The sequence below is a fragment of the Microchirus variegatus genome (assembly GCF_963457635.1).
Source record: "Microchirus variegatus genome assembly, chromosome: 18".
NCBI lineage: Eukaryota > Metazoa > Chordata > Actinopteri > Pleuronectiformes > Soleidae > Microchirus > Microchirus variegatus.
The window spans coordinates 17,642,882-17,666,926 of NC_139819.1; positions in this window are offsets into that span (position 1 = coordinate 17,642,882).

The following is a 24,045-nucleotide window of genomic DNA, read 5'->3' on the forward strand; positions in this document are numbered from 1 at the left end:
GTAATATGTGAGCCAAGCTGGGCGAGACTGTCATTAGAGGATTACATTTAATGTCCTCTGCAAGTGCCAAAGGAGGCTGGGTGTACTTAAAGGAACAGCCCACGCGGAAACAAAAATCTTATTAAGCATTTGTCTATATGAGGGTCTGTAGGCTATAAAAAAGTCTCAGGATCCAGAACGTAAAGACAATGCAGAAGTGCCTTAAATCTGTAATCTCTTAAGGGCTGTTCATGCGCAGCATCTAAACAAATAGAAGAGGCCAGGTATGTTTTTAACCAAAGTGCACTTTTGACGTGGCTGTCATTACCAAGCAACAAACCCTGTGAGCTGCAGAGATGGCTGTAACTGCTGCAGCTTTAGTGAATACATTTAATCTAAACAAAGGCAGTTTTTCCCTACCCCAGCGTTGCTGTTCGATTTGTGCATGGAGAAGAGAAATTGCAGTCTGGAACGTTCTGCTCTTCGCTAACTGATTCAGGATCTAAATCCGAATGATGGGTGTTTCAAAGCTTATTTCAGTGAGGATAAAGACCATTTCCGACCCATGTTTTTATAAAAAGAAATTCACTAAAAAGGATTTGCTGCATTCCAAAAATATTTTGTATTTTTGATGCAACATCTCACATATATATAGACATATCATCCTGGACAAATGCCATGACTGCATCATCGATGTGCTCACATTGCACAAATGCAAAGAGTTGTGTCAATTGAGCGATCTTTGCCATTCAATCATGATGGACACACATTACTTCCCACTTTCTGAGCCTCATATTTAATTTCGCTTATAATTTTCTCAGGAGTTTATGGTTGCAATTCAGGTCTTTTTTCCAAACAAAATGATACATTATGTTTGCACAGTCGACATCTGGGGTCCTGCCAGGTGTGATAGACCCCAGCCTCTATCGATCTAATGCTTAGGGCCTGCTCCTGTGCAGCCGTGATTAGTGCCTCTGTGCAGTCCAGCTTTTTCCAGACATTGGTATAAAAATCTTCACAATTTCACTGAGAGTATGGAATAAGAAAAAAGTCAGCAGTTCCCACAGGTGAAGTGCATTAGGACACAAGAAACTGCAGAAAAAAATGGTTTTATGAAACATTTCGATCACTGTTTTTTTATAACAATGAATTAAATGACAACATGGTATGTGTATGACTGGGGTTGTGTGTAGTACACCGACAGAGATTTTGCAGCTCTCTTTACTGAGCTTTCAGCTGAATAAGTTGTCTGACCTCTTAATATTACTGACTGGTGTGTTCATGCAATTCACTCTCACCATCCTCATGTAGCCAGAGCACCATTTTCCAATTTTCTTAAAAAACCTTCATGCATCTCTCTGGTCACATTCAATATCTCCCACAGTTCTACTTTTGCTCTGGATGCAGCAGCTCAGATCCTAAATAGTAAATCCAGCATAATCACACCATACCAGTTCAGATATCACCTTAGGGATCAGTTTCAGACTGATTTTAAACTTTACAAATGACCTATAAAGCTCATGCCTGGAGCTCATAGTAAAACGTTACTTTTTTAAGTTTTTTTATGCTGAATTGTGCTGTACGGTATGTCTCCTTTATCTGTCCTCAGCCCTTGACCCACACACTGCTAAATTCTACCCTACGATATCTGAAAAATCCTTATTTAATCATCTTTAGTTTAATTTTGCATATTTAAAGGTGCCATATGTAAGAATGTGCCCAAAAACGGTTACTACGTTCAAATTCAAAATACCAAGGTCTTTTGGGTTTTTGTTGTAATGCACACGTGTAAATGGTAAACTTTGGCATCATTTTTGAAATTTCACCAACGTTTATATGTTATTGTGCTATTATTTTACTGGTCCAGTGGCCCCTGTACTGTAATGAGTTTGACAACCATGGCTGAAACCATAATGTTTGATTCCAAAATATGGGATTCATCATTAAGTACTGGCCCTTTTGTATACTCTGGAACAAATGTGAAACTACCTCAGGCCATGTGTACAGACAATAATTAAGATTCAGCTGTTCTTGAAAATATAAATAACACTTTAATAGACAATAATAATGGAATTATTTAATGCATTTACCAATCATGTTGTATACTATCATCATAAAACCGTATTACTATTACTATACTACAGTTGAGTTAGTTTGGTTATAATATGTAAAATGAGAAGCTTGTCTCCTGCACCATTGTGTCCTACACATTATATTGTTAAGCCTAAGTAATCAATGTTTGCAAGTGGCAAACACAGCTGCTTTGATTTCATTTGCTAAATACAAAATACACAAGGACTTGCAGAAATCATCTTCGCAATTATGAAATGAATTTGGTGATGTCATCACATTCTCCCTCTTTCCCATAAATTCTGGACCACGATGAAGGTCTAATAACATCAGGTATTATTCGAGCTGTCAAATTAGGTGTTTCTTGTCTTCCTCCAGTTTAAATTTTCTGATGTGTGACTCATTTTTGTTTCTCCAGGTTCTCCAGTTTCCTCCCACAGTCCAAAAACATGCAAACTTGACCATAAGTGTGACTGTAAGAGTGAATGTTGTTTGTCTCTATATGTGGCCCTGTGACGGATTGGCATAGGTGTACCCTGGCTATCGCCCCAGTTGAGATTAGCACAGCACCCCCCGTGACTCTCATGTGGAGGATAAAGCAGTAGAAAATGGATAGATGGATATTACTGAATTGGGGGCCAATGAGACTAAATCTGACCAATTCTAAAAAAATATAGATGTTTAAATTTAAAAATGTGCTATATTGAAAGATATGATGTTCTATACTGTAAATTTGCAGTCATTGGAAATTCTGTAAAAAGAGTGTATAGACAATCTGATCCAACTGATTATCAGATAAACACACCTAAGCAAAAAGTATTTATTTATTTATTTATTTATAAACCCAACTGGATTGAATTTTTGAAATCATCAAAGTTTGCCTTATTTAACAAATTGAGCAAAAATTATCTCTACTCTCACATTTTTTTTTGTGGCCAAAAATGGTTACTACACTCAAATTCAGAATACCTTTAGGTTTGGTTTTCTCTACCATTGTAGCTCAGATGTAACTGGCAACCCGTGGTTGCTTGGCAGCTGAGACTCATGATTTCAAAACATAAACATGATTTGCAGTCCGCAAAATATTTTTTTTAATGTGAATATTTTGGCTGTACTGATGTTGTTGGTGAGTTCAGTATGAATATTATTCCTGAGTCTCTGTGACATATTAGGAGGATTTTACGGCCAGTTGCTTTAGATTTATTACATAATGACCTATGAACACACACCCCCAGGATGTCCATATAAGGAGTTTCCCGCTGCAATTTTCATATCAGTGAGTACAAAAGCTGGTGTAGAATTATATACAGATACAATTGTTAAAATGAATTGATTAAGTCTTTTAAAATATTCTGCAAACCTCATTCTTGGTTACATGTATAGCATTAACTTCTTCTTTTTGCACATTAAATAGTTGATTCTGCTCTCTTTATCTACACATTTGTGAATAGGTGATAATCTCTCAAGGTTCAATCCACACAAAAAAGAGACATGAGATATTGTTCAACAAAAAATGAGACATTGTCAATTCACCGGTAGCGGCTGTAGAATTCAGGTAATGGAGAGGGAACAAGAAGCAAAAGCCAGTGAACCAGATACCACATGAATAAAGCAGTAGGGAGATGGATGGAGCAGAGGGGGCACAGCCCCCCTTCCCCTCTCCTCTCCTACAGAGCAGGTCGGTAGGCATCCTTGGCTTTAATCAGGCTCACCTCAGCGCTGCCATGCCATAATGATGGATGGCCCAGAGAAATCCCTGTAAAGGCAAGCTCTCCACAAAGCTTTGTTTGGCAAAGCAGGTGCTTGCACTCAAAAAGTAGCGCAGTGAACGAGTGAACCAAGCGAAAACAAACTGAGGCATTTCCTTTTCTTTATTTTGTTGTATTTCTTTATCATTTTCACCAGGTAATTATTTTTTATCCCACAGTGCCTCATGGGCAGAGATGAAACTGTTGCATTTAAGTACAGACATACAGCTGAGAAGTGCAGGCTTTAAGTGAGTCTTGCACAAACACAACAGAAATGTGATGCACTGCTTTTCCCTCTGGTTCCACATCACGCAGGGCTATTAGATATATTTTCATTCTGTCCTTAACAATACATTTTGTTCTTTAAGAAGCACCAAAGGCTCAGTTTGATCTATTCATACACTGTCTCATGTTGGTGCCTTCCAGAGCTGAATCTACTGCTGTACACAGAGCAGGTCATGTAATTATAATAAACACTTTATTAATTAATGTGGCTGGGAATCACTTTGGGCAACACTACGAGCAGAACAACACAGATTACTTGCTATTGACACAGTCACACCTTTGTCTTTTATAGTGTTAGACACATGCTCCAGATCAAAGAGCACCTGAAGGGTTTCACGCTACAGCTATGTACAATGGCATTTCAGGGATTTTTCCAACATTTACTCACTCAATCTCCCACAAATTACACATGTATTCACCTCTAGGTTAAAGTGATTGTTCAGAATTTTGGACATAAGACCTATTTTCAAAACTCAGCTTGTGTGATGGAGACGTTTTCAAGAAATTTCATTCAGTTCTTCTAGTTTCCGAGTTCGCTGGTGCTATGGCTAGCGCAAGTCAACGGTACCTGCTAGCATGGCATTAGAAACACTCATACCGACTCCACAGTGCACCCAAGGCAAATCAATTGTAACGGCAGACTATCGATGTACATATGTGTGTTGATAGAATGTTTGAAATAAAACCAACCTTGCAATTTGAAGGATTTATGTCTCAGCAGCAGCAGCGCGTCATACTTCCGGCAGCGGCGGACTGATTCCGCTGCCGGAAGTATAGTGCTGAGAAAGTAGTCCCTCAAAAATTCATGCGATGCGAGGTTAGTTTTGTTTCAAATATTATTCTATCAACACAGATATGTACATTAATTTGTCTCGGGTGCACTGTGGAGTCGGTATGAGTGTTTCTAATGCCATGCTAGCTGGTACCATTGACTTGCCCTAGCCATAGCACCAGTGAACTCGGCAACTAGAAGAACTGAATGAAATTTCTTGAAAACGTCTCCAGACGTCTGCATCACACCGGCTGAGTTGGAAAATAGGTCTTATGTCCAAAATTCCGAACTATCCCTTTAAGGTATGGAGCATGACACATGTTCATGGACCTTTACTGCATCTCTCCACTGTCCACCTAAATGACCCAAGGTATAAAATGTCCTACTACACCCATGGATGTTAAATAACTCAGCTTCAAATCCTTCTGCAGCTCATTCAATGTAGAACATACAAAAAACCTTTGTCCAATTTCTGTGTGAACATTCAGAAGTGAAAGCAAAAGACATTCCTGAGCAAGCACAGAGTATCTGGCAGAACTTTTATGTACAACACTGACACAACGGTAAGGTGAGAGCAGACCAATAATCACCCTATAAAAACATACAAGTGATTGAGCCTATGGGTGGCCAGGGCAGGCAAAACTGGAGTACAGCTGGCAACGATGAGTCAGGGATTTACAATCAATAATAAACCTCAGGGAACAATTGGTGAACTGTGTCATGAATACACATGAAGCTGTGCTGAGGTATGGATCCACGTCTCCATAGTCATCTCATAGAAGGTACTATAGTTGAAGGTACTATAGTGATTTGTATTTGTGTTTTGGAAGCAGTGCGAGAAAGCATCTTTATATAACATGTTGCATATATCCACTGCACTCAGTGTTCTCTACCCTGCCTCCAACCCTTGAGCCTTACCCTGGATTTCCACTGCAGCGGCGCTGTTCTGCTTCGTCCTCTGCCCGGCGTCAATCCCCACCGGGCGCGTTACGGCAGCGGCGCGGAGCCTTGGGAGCCAGCGGTATTCACGGAAGATCTCGCGATAATCTCGAACTGACGCGAGTTCGCGAGATCCAGCGATAGACTGTGTGTATAAAGGAAACAACAACAACACAGCTTCTTTTAATTCTCCGACATGGAAGAACTGTTGATCTGGTGTCATTAATGATTTTATGTTTCTCCACTTCAACAATCAGTCTCTCGTCCTACATTATGACTCTCTGAGACGCTCTGATTAATTGACTGTTGACCTGGTTGCACTGGTCACGACGTAATGTTGATGTGAAGTTGTGACAGGCTATATGACCTGCGTATTCTCTTTTATTTTGAAAGGGGGGCGGAAATGTTTTACTTTGATTCTGTGTCGGACTTCCTGTCTTGTGCGATCTGCTTCATTGAAATTTACGAGGTTCAGCAGCGGCAACGGCAAAAATAGAACTGATTCCTATCGATAGCGCTGCGGCGCGGCGAGCCGCTTCTGGGACACTGCTGAGACGGTGGAAATGCTCTCATTGATTAGAATAGAAGCGATTTGCAACGGCGGCTGCGCCGCGGCCGTTCCGCTCTCCAGTGGAAATCCGGCCTACTTTGGCCTTGTGCTGGAGCCAGTAACACGTCATCATTACTTGTCTAGATTTTAAAAAAAGAAGAAAAAAAAGAGTTTTTGTTCAGTGCCCTTCTCTGAGGACCATTCACCCACATCACACACAAAGTGTTACAAATACAATTTTTGTAGAGACAACTCTAAAACTTTTGACCAATAAATTCTCTTTCAATGTCAAGAGACCACAGACTTAAAACAAGGTCGGAATCTTTGTCCAAATAGACGACTGGAATATGAAGAGAAAATTCATCACAAACTCAACTTCTTTTGAGGAGCAGAGCTTTGTCCCTGCACTTTGGCTCATAAACGTAATAGGACCAGTACCACAAGCAGTCAGGCGAGAGCGGAAAAGCTTTATTTCCAATTTAACTACCAACTTCTCTGACTGACCAGGGACCTTTGACGGACAGAGGTCCTCATGCACTATTACAGGGTTTTGGGTGGAAATAGAAGGGATTTAGCCCAATGCCTGGCACAGGCACTCAATACAGCATTCAATAAAGCAGAGGGTTATAGGCTGTCCATTTAAATCTACAAGAGAGCACTTGAGGAACACTTGCTAAGTGCTGTGTGTAACGTTGTTGGGCCTCAAACTGATATGACAACACAAAATGTGAGAATGCTTTGCTTGTTTCATTTCCTTTAGAAATGACTACTTTCCTTATACAGCTCAGCTCAGGCCACATTTTATTGTCCAATCAGAAGGGAAAAAAAGCATAACCAAACCTGTCACGATCATGTCCTCTGTCCATAGATGGGACTAAAGTTACCTAAGGTTGTACGCCTAGAATTAAAATAAATAGCATTATCATTGTATTTAGTTGTCATGTGAACAGGATGGGTACATTTCCATAAGCCTGCTTTCAGACATATTCGATTTGAATCAAAAATCTGAATGGAAGCACTAAGTGCCTGATTTACCAAGATCCCGAATAGAGCGTGCAATCCTTGTTGTGCCCAGTTATTAAATCAGTATCCAGACAAAAACAGTTTGCACGCACAAAGCTTTAGTAAATCATGAACTAAAAAAGAGAAAAATTCATGAAATGGTACCTTCCACATTCAACGTATCTATTAAAGGTATGTGTCGATGTCGTGTTAAGTACTGATGTCTTGGGCTACACTCTAATCTCAAACATTTCACTGGAATGCCAAGGATGAGGTCAAAAGGACGTTTTGCAGAATATTTCAGTGCTATGTAGGACAATAGAATCATATGCCTAATATACGCATACAGTATTTATTTATACTGGTTGATTATGGTGTCACTAAAGATGAAATAATAATCATTAGACTATAGGATAATTTATCCATTATCCTATCTGAGTATATGAACAGTCAGCTGTTTGGAGAGATGCAGAAAAATACCAGCATGCTCCATCATTGAACACAAACATGTTGTGTTTAGAATTTAGATAAATGTTTCTCCAATCAGTAATGCAAACTAAATTTAATAAGAATAAAAAAAAAAATGATTTTCTGGCATTCAGTCTTTACAAAGAAAGGTGATATTTGTTTCCTAATAAACACATATGACTTGTATCACAGTATCTATTTAGTTATGGAATTGAAAAATAGATAGAATAGAATAGAGCAAATAGATGCAGTGATTCAACTGCAATTGTTTTTCTCTGATGACTCAAGCAAGAGTTGGCTGGTCTCAGAACAAAACACACTCAAGTGGAACATGTGCATGTTGTCTGCTTACAGAGGAGGGCGTGGGAAGATTTATCAGAAGTGCAATAATGGAGGGTGGAGGGAATAAACCAATGCAAAAATATGCTGGCATTTCATAACAATACAAAATGACAAGTGAATCAGACGGAGCAAATGAAGAGTGACTGCAATGATATTTAGCTAATACCAGTGGCATGACAGTAATAAACCTTCACATTAAGACAATTATTCATATTTGTTTTTTTGTTTTTTTTATCTGCGGGGGACTGAAGTCAATTCTAATATGCATGCGCTCATTTAGTGGCAAAGCTCAATCGAAATAATGTGCATACAGGGGCTTTAAAGAGATGTTGGGGGCCTGCGGCTCCAAAAAGAAATACACTGTATCAAATGCAAAATGAAATATGCAATTTGATTACACATGTAGAAAACAATAACATGATGTTAAAGGCGTCATATGTACGAATTTGGCCAAAAACGGTTACTACAACCAAATTCAAAATACAGAGGTCTTTTCGTTTTCTCCGCCATTGTAGCTCAGACGTAACTGGCAACCCATGGTTGGTCGGCAGCTGAGACTCTACTGACTGCAATGATTGGTAGACGGCGGTAGGTGGCACCACATGCCAAAACATGATTTCAAAACATAAACATTTGTGGTCTGCAAAATATTTTTTTTACGCAATTTATTTTGTCTGTACTGTTGTTGTTGGTGAGTTCAGTTATATGAACATTATTCCTGAGTCTCTGTGACATATTAGGAGGATTTTATGGCCAGTTGCTTTAGATTTATTACATAATGCACCTTTAACTAAACTCACAGTTGCACTGATGCATGATTTTCATGCTACATATACCCTTGACATAACTAGTATAATTATTTATCAAGAGGAATCTCAGTTATTCAGGGGCTCCTCTCAGTTCAAGCATCCCTACTTTGCCTACTGTGTACCAACACCCTATCTACATGTGCTTAACATCTAAAATATAGCACTTCTGTGGTAAAAAGAAACAAACATGCAAATGCATTCTGTGCCATGATGTCACCTAATTCATATGTATACACTCAATTTACAAAAACAAAACCAAGTGTACCAAGTGAAGGAAAGCAACGAAGTTCATGGCCTTGGTTTGCTTTAAGACTGAGGGATGATTACTTTTTGTGCTAATTTGCTGGTAACATGAACAGAAAAGCCTATAAATAGTGCAGCCTTGTAGAGTGACAATGTGATTACTGCTTTGGCAAGTCAAGATAAGAAAATTGTGTCGCTCTAAATAAAAGCTTGCTTCAGATTCACTTGCCTTGACCTGAAAAGTTCACTCTCCCTCTCATTCGAACACTTATTTCCCCCAAAGATAACATTCTGAGGCAGCGGGTCCGCTGTCGACAAGTGATACTCACAGTCTTTTTCACAGATTATGTTCTTTTCTGGAACTACTCAGTCAGAATGTGACGATTAGAGTGTTTTAGATTAAGCTGGTTGCCAAGAGAAGATAATCTGTGTACACTTGTGTACCCCTCAAGACATTTGACAATGATGGTGGAAATTCAGTTCCAGCTCAGGGCTCCACTTGAGTTCTGAGAAACTGACCCTATAAGGTTGATGGAGCCTCATTCTGCCACAGGACTTGGACAATTCTGCCGTGAATCGCCTAAAACGGAGAAAGTTTGGAAATTCTCCGCTTTAATTTGAAATCTTCAGAGCTGTTTTAGTCTGGATTGGCAGAAACAGAGACCTATGCAAAACAATAATGCCGTTTCACACATTTGACTTGCTAATTGGTTGTTATCAGGCACATATCACCTCAGATGAAAACAGATGTTAACACTTCAATGTAGGTTTATAAATGAAATCACCTATCAGTTTATGGAACTGAACAAATACAGAGAAGAATCTACTTCTGCGTGTTTTGGTGTGCAACATGAACCAGTTCCAGTGATGTTTGTAAGTGTGCATGAGTTAAAAACAAATGTTGTTTAATAAGCAATTATTGTATTTTTTATGAGAGCTTAGGGTGTACAGGTGATGGGGGTGGGGAGGGATGGTGAAGGACACCAATTACCTTCTTTGCCTGGGGCCCCCCCAGAGTCTAGGATTGCCTCTGCTGACAACATGGAGTATGACATGAAAAGAAGCTGACCACAGCAAAGGTTTTACAATCAACCCAGTTCCTACGGCAAGAAACACACATTAAAAATTCTGTTAAAACAGCAGAAGTGAATCCATTCACTCAGCTGAAGTGATACCTAATGAGCTGGCGTCGCTCACAATGACTTTGACCCTTTTCATGAACATATGCAGTGTTTTCATCATGGTATGGTGCGGTTTGGTTTGGCTTGTGTTTCGACTGAGAACAGTAACTTTACTTAGAGGGCCTCATAGTACCGATTCAACAACAACGAACAACAGACAACAATGGATGACATCCAGTTGCTCGTTTTTTTCCTGCTCGGTTTGTGGCTGTTTGTCTCAAAAAGAAAAATGAAAGGAGTGACGTTCTGTCACCCAGTCAGCTGACTGTTGTTGGTGGAGCCGGTCTAGCTCCACCCAGACCGTACGATACCATTTTACTCTGGTACTCCAAAGGAAGGGTGCCAAAAATGGAATGGCTGTGGCTGGTTATTTTTGATACTATTGCATATTGCATATTGATACTATTGTTTTATATATAGTTTTATATTTATAATGCTTAGATACACCTGTAGACAATGTCATCACATGTAGCACAAACATTCAAATAGACTCAAGGATGACTTCTGACTTTGGTCAGAAAAGTCATCAGAAGAAGACAATGACGTTGTTTTTTCCCCTTAAAATGGGGAATGCAAATAAGCTAAACTACACCATAAATGGCTAAGTAATAAACTTTTTAGTGGCCCTTGTGGAGTTGGTGGACGCATCTGTCGCATTTGTCACTCTCATTTCTACCATCAGTAGAAAGTGATGACTCATTCTATTTAAAAAAAAAAAAAAACACTGTTGTTCAGCTCCACATTATGATAATGCTGGGCAACTTTTTCATTGATTTTTGTCAACAATGTGACTAATTGTTGCACTCCTACGTGTGAATACAAAATCATATCAACAACTCCAGAGAGTATATTTGTAACAGCTCAATCCAAACACCAAACCATAAAAATAGCAGCCCAAGTCTCTTTAAATATAGCTTCAGCAGGTAACACAACTAGTTAAATAACAGATCAATTCCAATGTTAAAGGAGTCATATTATACCCTATTTCTCCAAGTGAACCTAGTTCCCTGGTGTCCTATAAACATGTCTGTGACATGCTTTGGTCAAAATACCATAAGGATGAAGCACCACAGCAGTTCAATCACCCTGCCAAAACAACCTTGAAATGACATCAGCCACAGAGGCTACTGGGAGCTAACAGCAGTTAGCATTTGGAAAAGTGATCATTTGCTCTAGCAGGCACATTGCCTTCATATATAACATGTATCCACTGGAGAGATAAATCCTCTGAGGCTGGAAGTTTGTGTAGAAGAATAGAACTTTTCACGGACTTAGTGGAGCGCCGCGAGACAACAATTCCAGGTATTTAGTGACGCATTGTGACGTCCCAATGAGCCCGGAAGTCAACATGGCATGTTTTATCTCCTGTACTTAGCCTGAGGAGGACCACAAAAATATGAGTGAGTCATCTTTTTTCACACTTTGCATAGTATGTCTCCTTTAAAGAAGCTGGTGTTTAGCACACACTAATGAAATAGTGAGTGTAGCAAAGTGAGTCTGTTTTGTCTGTCTACAAAGTAACTGTTGTCCAAACAAGAGAATCATATGATATAATCAAAGCAGACAGCAGGCCAGGCAGATGAAGACCAAGGGCCTCATTTATATTATATAAACTGTGTGTAGGTATGCCTGAAACAATGACGTCATTGTGACGTCACATCACAGATGGCACCAGAGAGAGAACGCTCCAGGCAAGGCTAGCTATTTTGGGAAAATCAACAATCAGTATGGAATAATGAAGGCAGCAGGGAAAGTTCTCCCACAGTCTAAGACCTTTGCTGTACATTCTTTTGATGATGCTGAATTAACCACAGCCAATGTACTGAAATTTCGCTCTCTCAAATATTGTGTTTTCTCCTAGTTTTGTAAGCCATAAAATGGTAGGGCTGTTGTTATCCTCATTTTCACTACTTTATATGTGCCTGTGAATCATTTTAAGTTAATTAATGGTGGTTTGTGTATCTCAGCCAGGCCTGCTGTTAATGTGCTACATTGTTTATTTTAAACTAATTGCTATAGGCAATGTGTTGCCCATACCAAATTAAAAGGATGACTGTTTGTTTCACTCTGTTTGCATTTTTCTACTTCTACATTTACTTTGTCTGCGAGAAGATGGTCCGCCCACTTTTGTACTGGGCCATCCAAAATATCATTTGTGCCAACGCCACTTCACTGGCCAACACATCTTTCTAGACTCTTAAAACACTCTCCCTCTGAAACATCCATTTGCTTCATTCTCTAGCAGTGACAAATAAGCCATTTTGTGAATATTACACATCATCATCCCCATTTGATTCCATCTGAGCAGCTTCTGTTGTGGCAATTAAACTGATTGTAACTTTAGCAATCTATCGAATCTATCGATAGCATACTATCGAAACACTTATGACGTGGGAATTAAATTAAACCCCAAAAATACGACTGAGTATTAGGGCCAAAAAAATATTTTTGCCGTGACGTTTTATGATAAAAATATTTCTAGTTTTACATTGGTTGGACCACCTGACATGGAAAGTGTACCAACCTGGAGATCGTTGAGAGTAGTTATTTTTATCAGTATTCGACAGAGAACTACAAACCTTTTAGCTTAGTCCCAAGGGTCCGTGGGGGTCCTCTGGCTTAATTTACAGCTATTGTCTCTTGACTTCAAAATAAAGTCCAATGTTAATGGTTGCACCCTGATATTTAGGAAATTTAAATTGCTGGACAAAAGTTTTCCAGTTATTTTAGCAGCTTTAAAGCTATTGATATTAGGGAAAAACATTATTCAAAAGACAAACATAAAATAATGCCTGAGTATTTTATTTTGAATTTATCATTAGTAAATAACATTTTTAATAGTTTTCTTAGTCTGCTCACTTGCTCGGACAGCGGCATCACCTATCTTAGGGGTTTGAGACAAAAGAATATAATTATTTGAATTTACTGAAGAATGTATGAAAATTAATAGATTTTATAGAATAAAGTGATAGATGTCATGAAAAGATTAAATTATGTATTTTTTTTGTTTTTTTTAATAATGGACTTGGACACAAACATATGCACGTCATGTCATTGACCCAATAACAGATATGTTGTATTTATTTTTTATGTTTTTGGGCATAGATGTCCATTCCAGGGAGTATCAGTCAAGGAGGTATTTGTTCACAATATGTCTCGTCTGTTTGTGCCCTCCCAGGCCATGGGATGAATGAATGAATGAATGAATGAATGTTTGTGCAAACAAAATCTTGTTGTGAGCAGTAATAATTAAATTTATTTTGCACAGCTGTATGATTTTAACCACTTCCTCCCTGACCCTCTTTTTGGAGTCCCTGCTCGAAAATGACATGCCCAAACTAAATAGAGCAAACATCTGCAGTTACAAGCTCTATGTGGATTATCTTGGTATCAAAATAAAGATAACACTTGTGAGATTCCACCAGAGGTGTACGTTTCAATGTAGATGCCACTGTGTCAGAGTAAATGCACTTGGAACACAGCACATAACTGAAGGATGTTTTTCTCTCGCCTAAAAAAATATTGCAAATATCACCTTTAAAATATGCAGTAGGAGCTTAAAAACATATGGTCATGTAACAACATGTGGACATGAGCTGTGCAAAGTATGATGCTGCTGAAATGAAGCAGAGTGAAATTACAGAGGTTTTAGTAAAGAGATGTCTATGCGTTCTCTATGCTACCTGGATAAGCATTAATAATAATTTAGTTCTGAATTAATAATTTACTAATGCTGTGCTGTGTGTGTCCCTGTGCTCCCTGTGTGTGCTGCTGTGGTTGTTTTGGCGGTGGTAAGTGTCATCTCTCTCTGCGTTATGGTTGGTGCTAACGAATGCTAAGTAATACATAATAATGATTGTTAATATGTTATCAAACAGTTAATAAATGCTTAATAATGTACTAACTAGCGTTAATTAAGGGACCCTTATTGTAAAGTGTTCCCTAATGTTGTACTGTACGAGTAAAAGCAGTGAAAGTTTGTACTTGATGAGATTGAAGTGATTAGTCCCCCTGTTAATTTTCTGTCTGTGAACCTAAATGACACCCACAGATGGCAACTGTTCCAGAGCTGTTTAATGTGCTGGTTTTTAACGACCTTGTCTATAAGCCTCATCAGTGTAGATTTCTTACGAGACTTGATGTGGAAATCTTGCTGCTGCAGTTGTTGCTTATAATTTATATGTGTGTTCTCATATACATTGCGATACCCACAGGTTGTGTATACTGTATACAATATAGTACATGTTGTGTTTCTGATGTCACACATTATTTTCATCATCAATGTTGCATTGAAATCCACTCAAATTTTTCTTCCCCACTCTGTTAGTCACATAAACTCGTCTCGGTGAAAAGGGCTCATCATTATTCTGAGTTCCCTTTATCAGTTAATGATGCAGTCTCTATCGTATTTTGCAAAGCACTCATGAGTAAAATGTGAACGTAGTGAAGTGAATTAAGGACGCACCTTTGGGGTGCACCTGTGTTCATTACCAGTGCAGATAATGTGAAAGTATATCCTTCCTTCCAGCACGTTTTCTCGCAGTCAAAAAAGGTAGAAAATCGAAGTTAACAAAGTGTCTGCATGTAGTTATACTTGTTTAATAAACAGCACACGGTGATATCAGTTTTGCTAATCTGAATCTGGTCGAAACAGCCTGCAGAACCACAAATGTGGGTTCAAGCAGGTGAGGTTAAAGCTAATGCTATGGTTCCTAATGCAAGTGTGAGAATGCAAGAATAACGTTTTGGATGTTCAATGATGGTGATCCATGACATCAATCTATAGCTTTGACAATTACTGGTTATTTGATTATTTGCAGCACCTGGTGCTTAATATACATTTTTTGACTTGCCTAAACTTGGACAGAATTTCACCATTGTAACCTGACAAACACTTTTATTTTCAACAATCATTTCAAATGAGTTTTGACTGGAAACCATATTTTTTGAGAATGTGTCTTTACAGTGTTACATCTCAAGAGCACTTCAATGTTTTCACGAGTCATTCTAAAAAGGAGCAATCACACTGGAATTTCTTTGCCTGTTCAAGTTCGCATTCTACATGCCACTTCATGTTTCATAAAGAATGTTGCATTATTTATTGTATACAAAAATGTGTCTTTTGTCAGTGTTAAAGGAACTGAATTAAGAGTCTTCCTTGTCATGACATGTTACCAATCCACAACTTCTGCACAGGAATAAAAACATAAAAAACATAAAAACTCCCATCATCTTCTCTGCAGTATCATTTCAGCAACAGCAGGAGAGTCCTCATGAGTTGTACAATGAGCTATTAATGAACATGTGTTGTCTTTTTGCCTCCCACTTAACTCACCCTCCTCTGTCTCTTTGGTTTCTGGCTGCTCTCCGACTTCATTTCCACCTGTTCTTTCAAACCAGATGTCACACCCTCAGCTAAAGTGTTTTCCAAAAAACATCCCTAACATCTCTGACAGCCAAATCCAAGTGAACAAGGACATCAAGGCCTGCATGGGCTGATTACATGGAACAGGCCCAATCTTTTAAATGTTTTTGCTCTTTTGATGCCAAAAAAAAGGTTCCATATGTTTTAGCTAAAGCGGATGTTGTTGGTGGCTCAGCGTTGGCAAACTTCCAAGTAATAAAATACTATATTCTCTCACACAGGATAGGATAACAGCATCATCTCCACTGATCAATACAGAATACAACATTTTCTATATACACTGGACATCTCATATAACAGCAGCACAGCATCTATACCAAAGGCACCACAAAACAAAACTGTACAGTGATTGACCCAACTTTCCAGGCTCCCTATGCCATCACCTTCCAAAGCAATATTGCCAGCCCCTAATTGGGAAGAATGTTGGCTCACTGCAACGAATGAGCCAATCATGATGCCGTCTTCTCCACGGGAGTGGAACTGCATGCTGGCTGTGGAGCTTGTTAAGGCATTATTGTAGCATCATGGGAGGCTCAGCACACAAAACAAACACACACTAGCCATGCAGTGCAGTTACACAAACCACCAGCTGTCAAGAGAGCAAAAATGGTGGTACATTTGAGGAAAGTACAAGCCATCATGGTTCAACATTTTGTAGTGAAGTATCTGTCAAATAAATCACAATTGGTCATGCTGAGAAAACACACATCATTGACTAAAGGCCCATGAGACAAAAGATAAAAGGAATGTTATAAGCGACAGTTGAATTGTGGTTATATGAGGACACATGACTTTTTCCACTATATAGTACAGGGTTTCCCCCAGTGTATTATAAGCCTGGTGGGCTGCCAGGCTTTACTTGCCCCCCGCCAGGCTTAGCGTTGCTTGTGTATTTATTTAAAATAGATTTTTTTTTTATACACCCCGGATTTTTCTATACCGGGGAACAAGGGCGCATGCTCCCCCATGTAATCAGCACAGCGCACGCTTGTCCAGGTACCGATTGAAACCCAAATCACACTATCAAGTGCGTCATTATTAGTTACATTGTTCTTGTCAATAAAGATGTTATATTTAGGGATGCACCGATAATTCAGGGGGTTTCACCGATGTTTCGGGGGTCAAAACAGAGCGAGTTCACGGTGGAACAGCACCTGTTAAAAGCTGGAAAGTCTCTGCGTAAAAGCGAAACTTGGCTGCGTGCGGCACAGATTATGAACTCCCCAAGACATTCACTTCGCACCAGTGAACATTCTCTCTCTTTGACCAGTTAACTAAAGATCAGCTCATCTGATGCATCTGTTATTCCCTTAATTGCAGCGTTAAAGCGTCTTCTTTCACAAAGATTAACGCCACAGAGTGAAAACAATGATACGTCTGTCACCAAGTTTTACTCATATCTACCCAGATCACCTGCACTTCATCACGACTGTACTCCATCCTCGTCATAAAGATCATTATTTTTATGTGGGGATAAAACACGTAGAGAAATTATCCAGTCTGCTTTAGATATGAAATGAGCGCTTGGAGACGCAGAAGCGCAGAGCGACAAACGGCGCAGGAGAGGGAGAAGAGAAATGGCCGTTTGTCTGCACCAGATGAGGCAGATGAGGGGGCACTACCACTTTTTTATTCATGTTGCTTTATTTTACTTTTAAATGTAACCATTGCATGGCTTGTTTTAAGATTCACTGGCCGATTACTTAATTAATATTTAACTTAAGTGAAAAAATGTATATTATTTATTTAACTCAAAAGAGTGTCTTTTTGTCAGACTCTATAGTTGAGGTTTAAGTATTGTTAATAAATGTCTTACAATAAAACATAATAGTCATAATAAAAAGATTCCTGTGAACTTTTAATTTTTTTACAATTCACCTAATCCACAAATCTCTATGTTTTCGGACTGTGGGAGGAAGCCGGAAAACCCGGAGGAAACCCCCAGGGAGAACATGCAAACTCCTTACAGAAAGGCCCTTGTTTCAACCAGGGCTTGAACCCAGGGAACCCGGGTCTTCTTGCTGCAAAGTTGAGAGCGCTAACCACTACACCAACCGTGGGCGGACGCTTTGACCACCGTCCATTTGTCCACACTTCAATCAAAAGAAGCAGTTTCTCTGGTACGTTAGGTTCCTCAGTCCTCCTTCCTTCCTAATATGTGTGCCGTCGCCTTAGCTCACTTGGAACCCCGCCAGAGCAGGTACTAAAGAAAAGTACCAGGTACTATCGTCAATGGAAAGGGAAATGGAAATAACCTTGCCGTGCTGTGCCGAGGCGAGTTGAGTAGTACTAGTGGAAACACGACAATAGTCGGTGTCTAAAGCGCACAACAGAGTGTTGACACTGAGGGATGATAATTAAATCACTTTGTCCAGCAGCAGTCAAACATCAGACTAAACTACAAGGATCTTACTATGAGGATCATTAGCACTGTACTAACCCAAGGCTTTTCACTTTTTAAAAAAGACTGTCTTTAGTTGATGCCTAATGAAGGATGTCTGTTTAACCCTGTAAGACCCACGGTTGTAAAATTACAACGTTAACTTTAGCCATCCCTAAAAACTATCTGTTATATTTTATCTGGTTTTTTACCACATGTACATAGTCATTGGGTCTTACTGTTCAGTCTAACAATGTTAGTGGATGTTACATTTGTTTATAAGTCCCACTTTATGGCCATGAACGCACACAACATTTCAAGATTTCCTCCGAACAAAATCTCTTTGTTTCATTGGACTGGATTCATCAGATTAAAGTAAGTAAAATGTCTCTTATATTTTTTTTGGATGTTATTATAATGTGTAGAGCATGTACATATTTAGTTATTGTGGAAAAGATGCATCAAATTTCATTTAGAGCTTGTTTCATATTTGTTGTAATTTTACAACACTGGGTCTTGGTGGTAGCAAAAATAGCAGGCTTGTTTCAATGGGCACAAACAGGTGATATTCCCTCCATAACACCACTGCCTGAAACAGAGGATTTTCTTTATACATGAACAGTATACATTACATACATTATACCCTTGTGTTGTGTTCTGGTCAAATTTGACTGATTTAAAAGTTTTATGTCTAAAAAAATATATAGTTAATTTGATCAGACTGAGCTAAAATCCCATGTCTTTGTCCACAAAGAGGATTTCAACAGACAATTCAGTTCTGGGAAAGGTGTAAATGTTCCTGAATGTAGGGTGTGGATGTAAGTGGGGGTTTGCATGTTTTTCTTTTAGTATGATAAGTAGAGACCATAGGCTCAGACAATTACATTTACATTTAGGTCATTTAGCAGATGCTTTAGTCCAAAGCGACTTACAATCAGCAGACAGTATTGTCTGCCTTGAAAGCATTTCTATCCAGAGGACTTGGTCCACCACCCTATCTATTCCTTCAGGTTATGTACTACTATATAAAAAGCATATTTATACATGTTAATTCATTGCTTTTTTTTTCCCAGAATGCCACCAGCAAGGAGAGAGCCTTGATACAGTGAGCAGGATGTGATTGATATCATCCAAACTGGAGAGAGTGAAGTTGAGATGGAACTCAATGGCACTGATGAGAGTGATGAAGACTCACATGAAGATGTCTGTCAACAAGTGGACAAAGAAAACCAACCACCCATGGACTGTCCAGCTGATAATTATTTCGACATCAAGCCAAAAACACATAAAAACACCATGCACAGTGACAGGTGTCGCTGGCCGAAAAAATATTTCATCAGTCTCAACACTGATTTTTCTGGTCTGGATTTCATCTTCAGGCAAAGAGAGTCCAGCAACACAGACAGTGACATCATGAAGCCTCTGAATGCTCAGAAGAGACCATCCAAGAGATGTGAACACCTGCCATTGGATGTACACAAGGACATGAAGACAGGGAGAGGATGCTGCAATAAAGGATTCACCAACACACAATGCAGCAAGTGTGATGTTCACCTTTGCTTTTCAGAGGACAAGAACTGTTTTTAGGACTTTCACTAACAATGAAAGTTTGTCATGAAAAGAAAAAAGGAATGAAGAAGTTGCTAGAAAAAGCTACAATTTTATCCTGTTTATTTATTTATGTATTTATTTTTAATAAATGATTTCATAAAAATATGACTAATGTGTGATTATTTTTAAATGTTATATACATTTATGGAGCTAAGTAAGCAATCAAACTTGCAAATGAACTTAGTTGTTGTGAATTGTTGTTCAGACAAAGTGAGTACAAAGACAGAAATTCTGCTACCACCAAAGCCCAACGTTGTAAAATTACAACGTTTCTGTAAAAACTTACATAAACATTTTTTTTCCAAAAACTCTTTGATTTCTGCATCTAAGGCCTCCTACAACAATATCTGAAAGGTCAAATATTTTTTTTTTTAGCTTTTTCTTAATTTGGGTCTTACAGGGTTAAGACACTCTTGTATACACAATATACAGAGCCTTAGCAGAGTATATTAAATCTCTCAGCTCCAACACTCAACTGTTCCCTCTCTACACAGCATCTCAAATGTAGCATGACCTTTCTGGTCCCCTCAGACAGTGAGGCTGTCTGCTTGATGTGTTTGGGTCCACAAGAGTTGACAGGGATCCAGGGGATGAGCGGGATGCAGCTGAAACAGATATGTGAAGCTATTTATTTAGATTGGCCTTGTTTTGACAGTTTTCTTTCCTTTCTCTGCTCTAAAAACACCATGCTTCTTAAATTTCACTTGTCATTTAACAACCAGTATGTAAAATATTCAGAGAACCATTCACCCTTGTCCTACGAAGAATGTCTGAAACCACAATTATATCTAAAATACTTGTGCTTACGGTTTTATGTGTCATTGATATCTTATTTTAGTTTTTGGTGCTTGAGGCTGATGCTTGCAGGATTCTAAAATATCCAATTGAATCTTGGAATACTGTATTATGTGTAAATTATTTTATTGGCTACACAAGAAAATAAAGTGTTTTTCATTTTTGGAGTAGTCAAATATTTGATAATTTAAAATAATTTGGTTTCATTAGTCTATAATCACTGGGAAATAAAGCACAATGTTTTCCTTACCTTAATGCTATGATAGTGGCTCCAAATAAGCTATTCTCAGACTGTCTTTGGGGAGGTTTTTTTTCTTTCAAATGCCACCTGAGGGCCAGCAAACACATGCAGTATCACTCCTTCATCCCTATCAGTGAATGATACATAGTGTTACAATAGTAATGTGAATCAGTTAGGTCACCATGATCCTGATTTAACAGCATGCTAAAGGAGACATATTATGCACAATCAACTTTTTAATCATTTAAATCCTTATATTTGGGACTCCAGAAGCCCTATCAGTCGGCAAAGTGTGAAAAAAGATGACTCAGTCATGTTTTAGTGGTCTTCCTCAGTCTAAGTACAAGAGATGAAACACTTCCGCACTCATTGGGACGTCACAATGCGCTAAATTCCTGGAATTGCTGTCTCGTGGAGCTCCGCCTGTCCTTAAAGGCCACATTATACTTCTCCGACTGAGTAATGCGTTATCCGACTGCGTAACCACAGAGACCCCTCGAGCCTTCATAGTTCTCCGTCGCGGGGCCGGATACGCACTGCAATTTCTCGCCCGATCAGTAGGGGTCGCTACGCAAGGTTGTTGTGCTTGTTGTTGTTGTTTTTGTAGCTGAATAACATTGAAACAGTGGCCATTTCTCACCTGAAATAAAAAAAAAATCTGTCCTGGAACGCAGTTTTAAGATCATATTAGGTGAGAAATTAGCCATTTAGAGTCTAAACATGTGCTGTGTGTATTAAGATATGACGTATTTATAGTTTGGCAGCGACATTGTCATCGGTGATCAGCTCCGCCTCTGTGGATCCTCGGTGCGCACTGTGGCCGTCACAGACCAGCCTTATCTCGGCCTGTCCTGAGGACCAATCGCACCCCTTCCCGTCTCCGTTGTCCCTTGACGGAGTGACGAACACTTAAAAAATATTTTGTGCAGTCGGAGACAACGCAGAGGCTCCCCGACAGGCTCTCTGTCGACGTCCTCTGCGTAACCTGTAGAGCACTTTACTCAGGAGTAGAAATTGGGCTTGAGACACACAAGAGTGCAGGTGAGGGCAACGGTATCCGAAAACCAGAAGTCCGCAAAAAGTTCTATTCTTGGCTCCACAGTGCAGCACAGAGTCAAACACAAACTTCCAGCCTCAGAGGATTTATCTGTCCAGTGGATACATGTTATATATGTTGGCAATGTACCTGCTAGAGCCTGCAAATGATCACTTTTCCAAATGCTAACTGATGTTAGCTCCCAGTAGCCTGCATTTTTTACTTATATTAATATTTGAGTTGGAAGTGAAGGTCAGACCATCACACCAAGGGTCAAGCTGTTAGCGTAGGTGAAAACTGAGTAAAACATGCACAAGAGACATATTTACAGCTAAAAAAAACTTCCTGTAAGGCAGATGGAATTTAATGTAGCAGGGAGATCAGGAACAACAGGATTTAGTCAAGGTTCTGAGCTACTGATTGGATGGTCACTGATGTATACTGTGTGGTCAGATTGGCGGGTAGTGGCGCAACATTGGGAAATTACTGCCATTAGTGATAAACGACTGGGCGGTGTTCTTTTAAATTTGAAATCAAGCTGTGATACACTCCAACCATCCGCAAATCACAGTCTTCTAATATATGTCCTATTATGCATCAGTTCACAGACTGTAATAATACAATAACAAATAATTCTGGTGATTAGAAACTCAACAGAGTTTCTTCATCTGCTGTTGCCAGTATGTTCACTGCTTATTACCTGGCACAGTATTTAACCTAACGTTTAATCTTTGTGGATGTTCACTAATCTCTCATTTATATATTTATGTCCCAACCTTGTGCAAAATGTCTGGCTGCTGAGGTAAATGAGCCTTGTTACTGTCTCAAGCTCAATTTAAGTGAGTAATTAGACTGTGATGCAGGAAAAGCTCAACTCTGACCTCTCCATGACAAAAAAAGAATATGTAAACAACAATGATTGTTTATTTCCTGTAATATTTCTTCCAAGATGTAACATATTCTTTATTAACTTAATCTAAACTAACATCATTATGGGGCATTGTTTGCACCCTGAGGGACATCTGGACTTATACACTAACCTAATATTTCCTGGTTGCTATGCATTTGTGCAAAACAAACACTGGTCTCTCACTAGATGGATGGACATATTACACATATTATAAATGGACCAACATGCTTAAAGACACATGACAGATATTCTAGCTCAAATGCATCCTTTTTTTTCTTCAAATCTGAGTCATTCTGGGTAAAAAGAGGAACAGAGTAGAGAATAATAGTCATCCATCAGTCAGCCCTTCAGTGCCTCTGCCCTTTAGATCCCAACATGCATCTTGGAGTGCTGGCCTTGGACACAGATGGTGCTAAGATTGCATGTCTGTAACAATTCACAGGTTTTGGAGACTTGATGTGCTATTATGTGAGGTAGAAATTCAATTGTGAAGCGAATGCATTTCAAGGCTAAACAGGTATGTGTTTGCCCGTGTTTGGAATAATTTGTCACACATTTAAGAGTCATGTCTCTGCAGCATACAGTGGCTTTCTGTTCTGACTGATGTTGTCTCTCTTTTTAAAATTGTTTCCTGTACAGACATGTCAGTGAGAACAGCTTTGTTGGGAATTCAGTTACACTCTTAGAAATAAAAGTGCCAAGAAGAACCATATATAGATCCTCGACTTGTCCTCATTGGAGAACCATTTTTGGTTCCACCTGCAGTGCCTGCAGCGCAGCGCTGCCATGAGCCCAGCCTTGCGAGCCAGCAGTATTCACACAAGAAGCCGCAGCGCGCCTGTTGGAAATACTCACAGTGATAAGCGTGGCAGCGATCAGCTCTGGTGACGGATTTCTGGTGGAAATCCGGGTTAGTCTGGTTCCGGTGCGGCTGATTTTTGCGGTCTATTTTGGCTCGTTTAGAACTATGCATAATGTGAAAGCAAACCGTACCCATGTTTCTTTGGGAAAGGGTTTTCAGAAGCAAAAGGTTCCAGGTAGAACCTCAGCCCTTGAAGAAGAACACTTTTGGAACCCTTGTTTCTAAGAGTGTATATTGTGGTTCTCACAGACTGGGTCTATCCAGTCATAGACCAGGTTTTGACCTCTTCTCGTGCGATGTCAAGGGCTCCGATGATAGCACATGTCGTATGTACAGTATGTACAGTACTTCTTTGTGAAAGCAATGAATTATTTTAATAATTTAAAATGATTTTAAT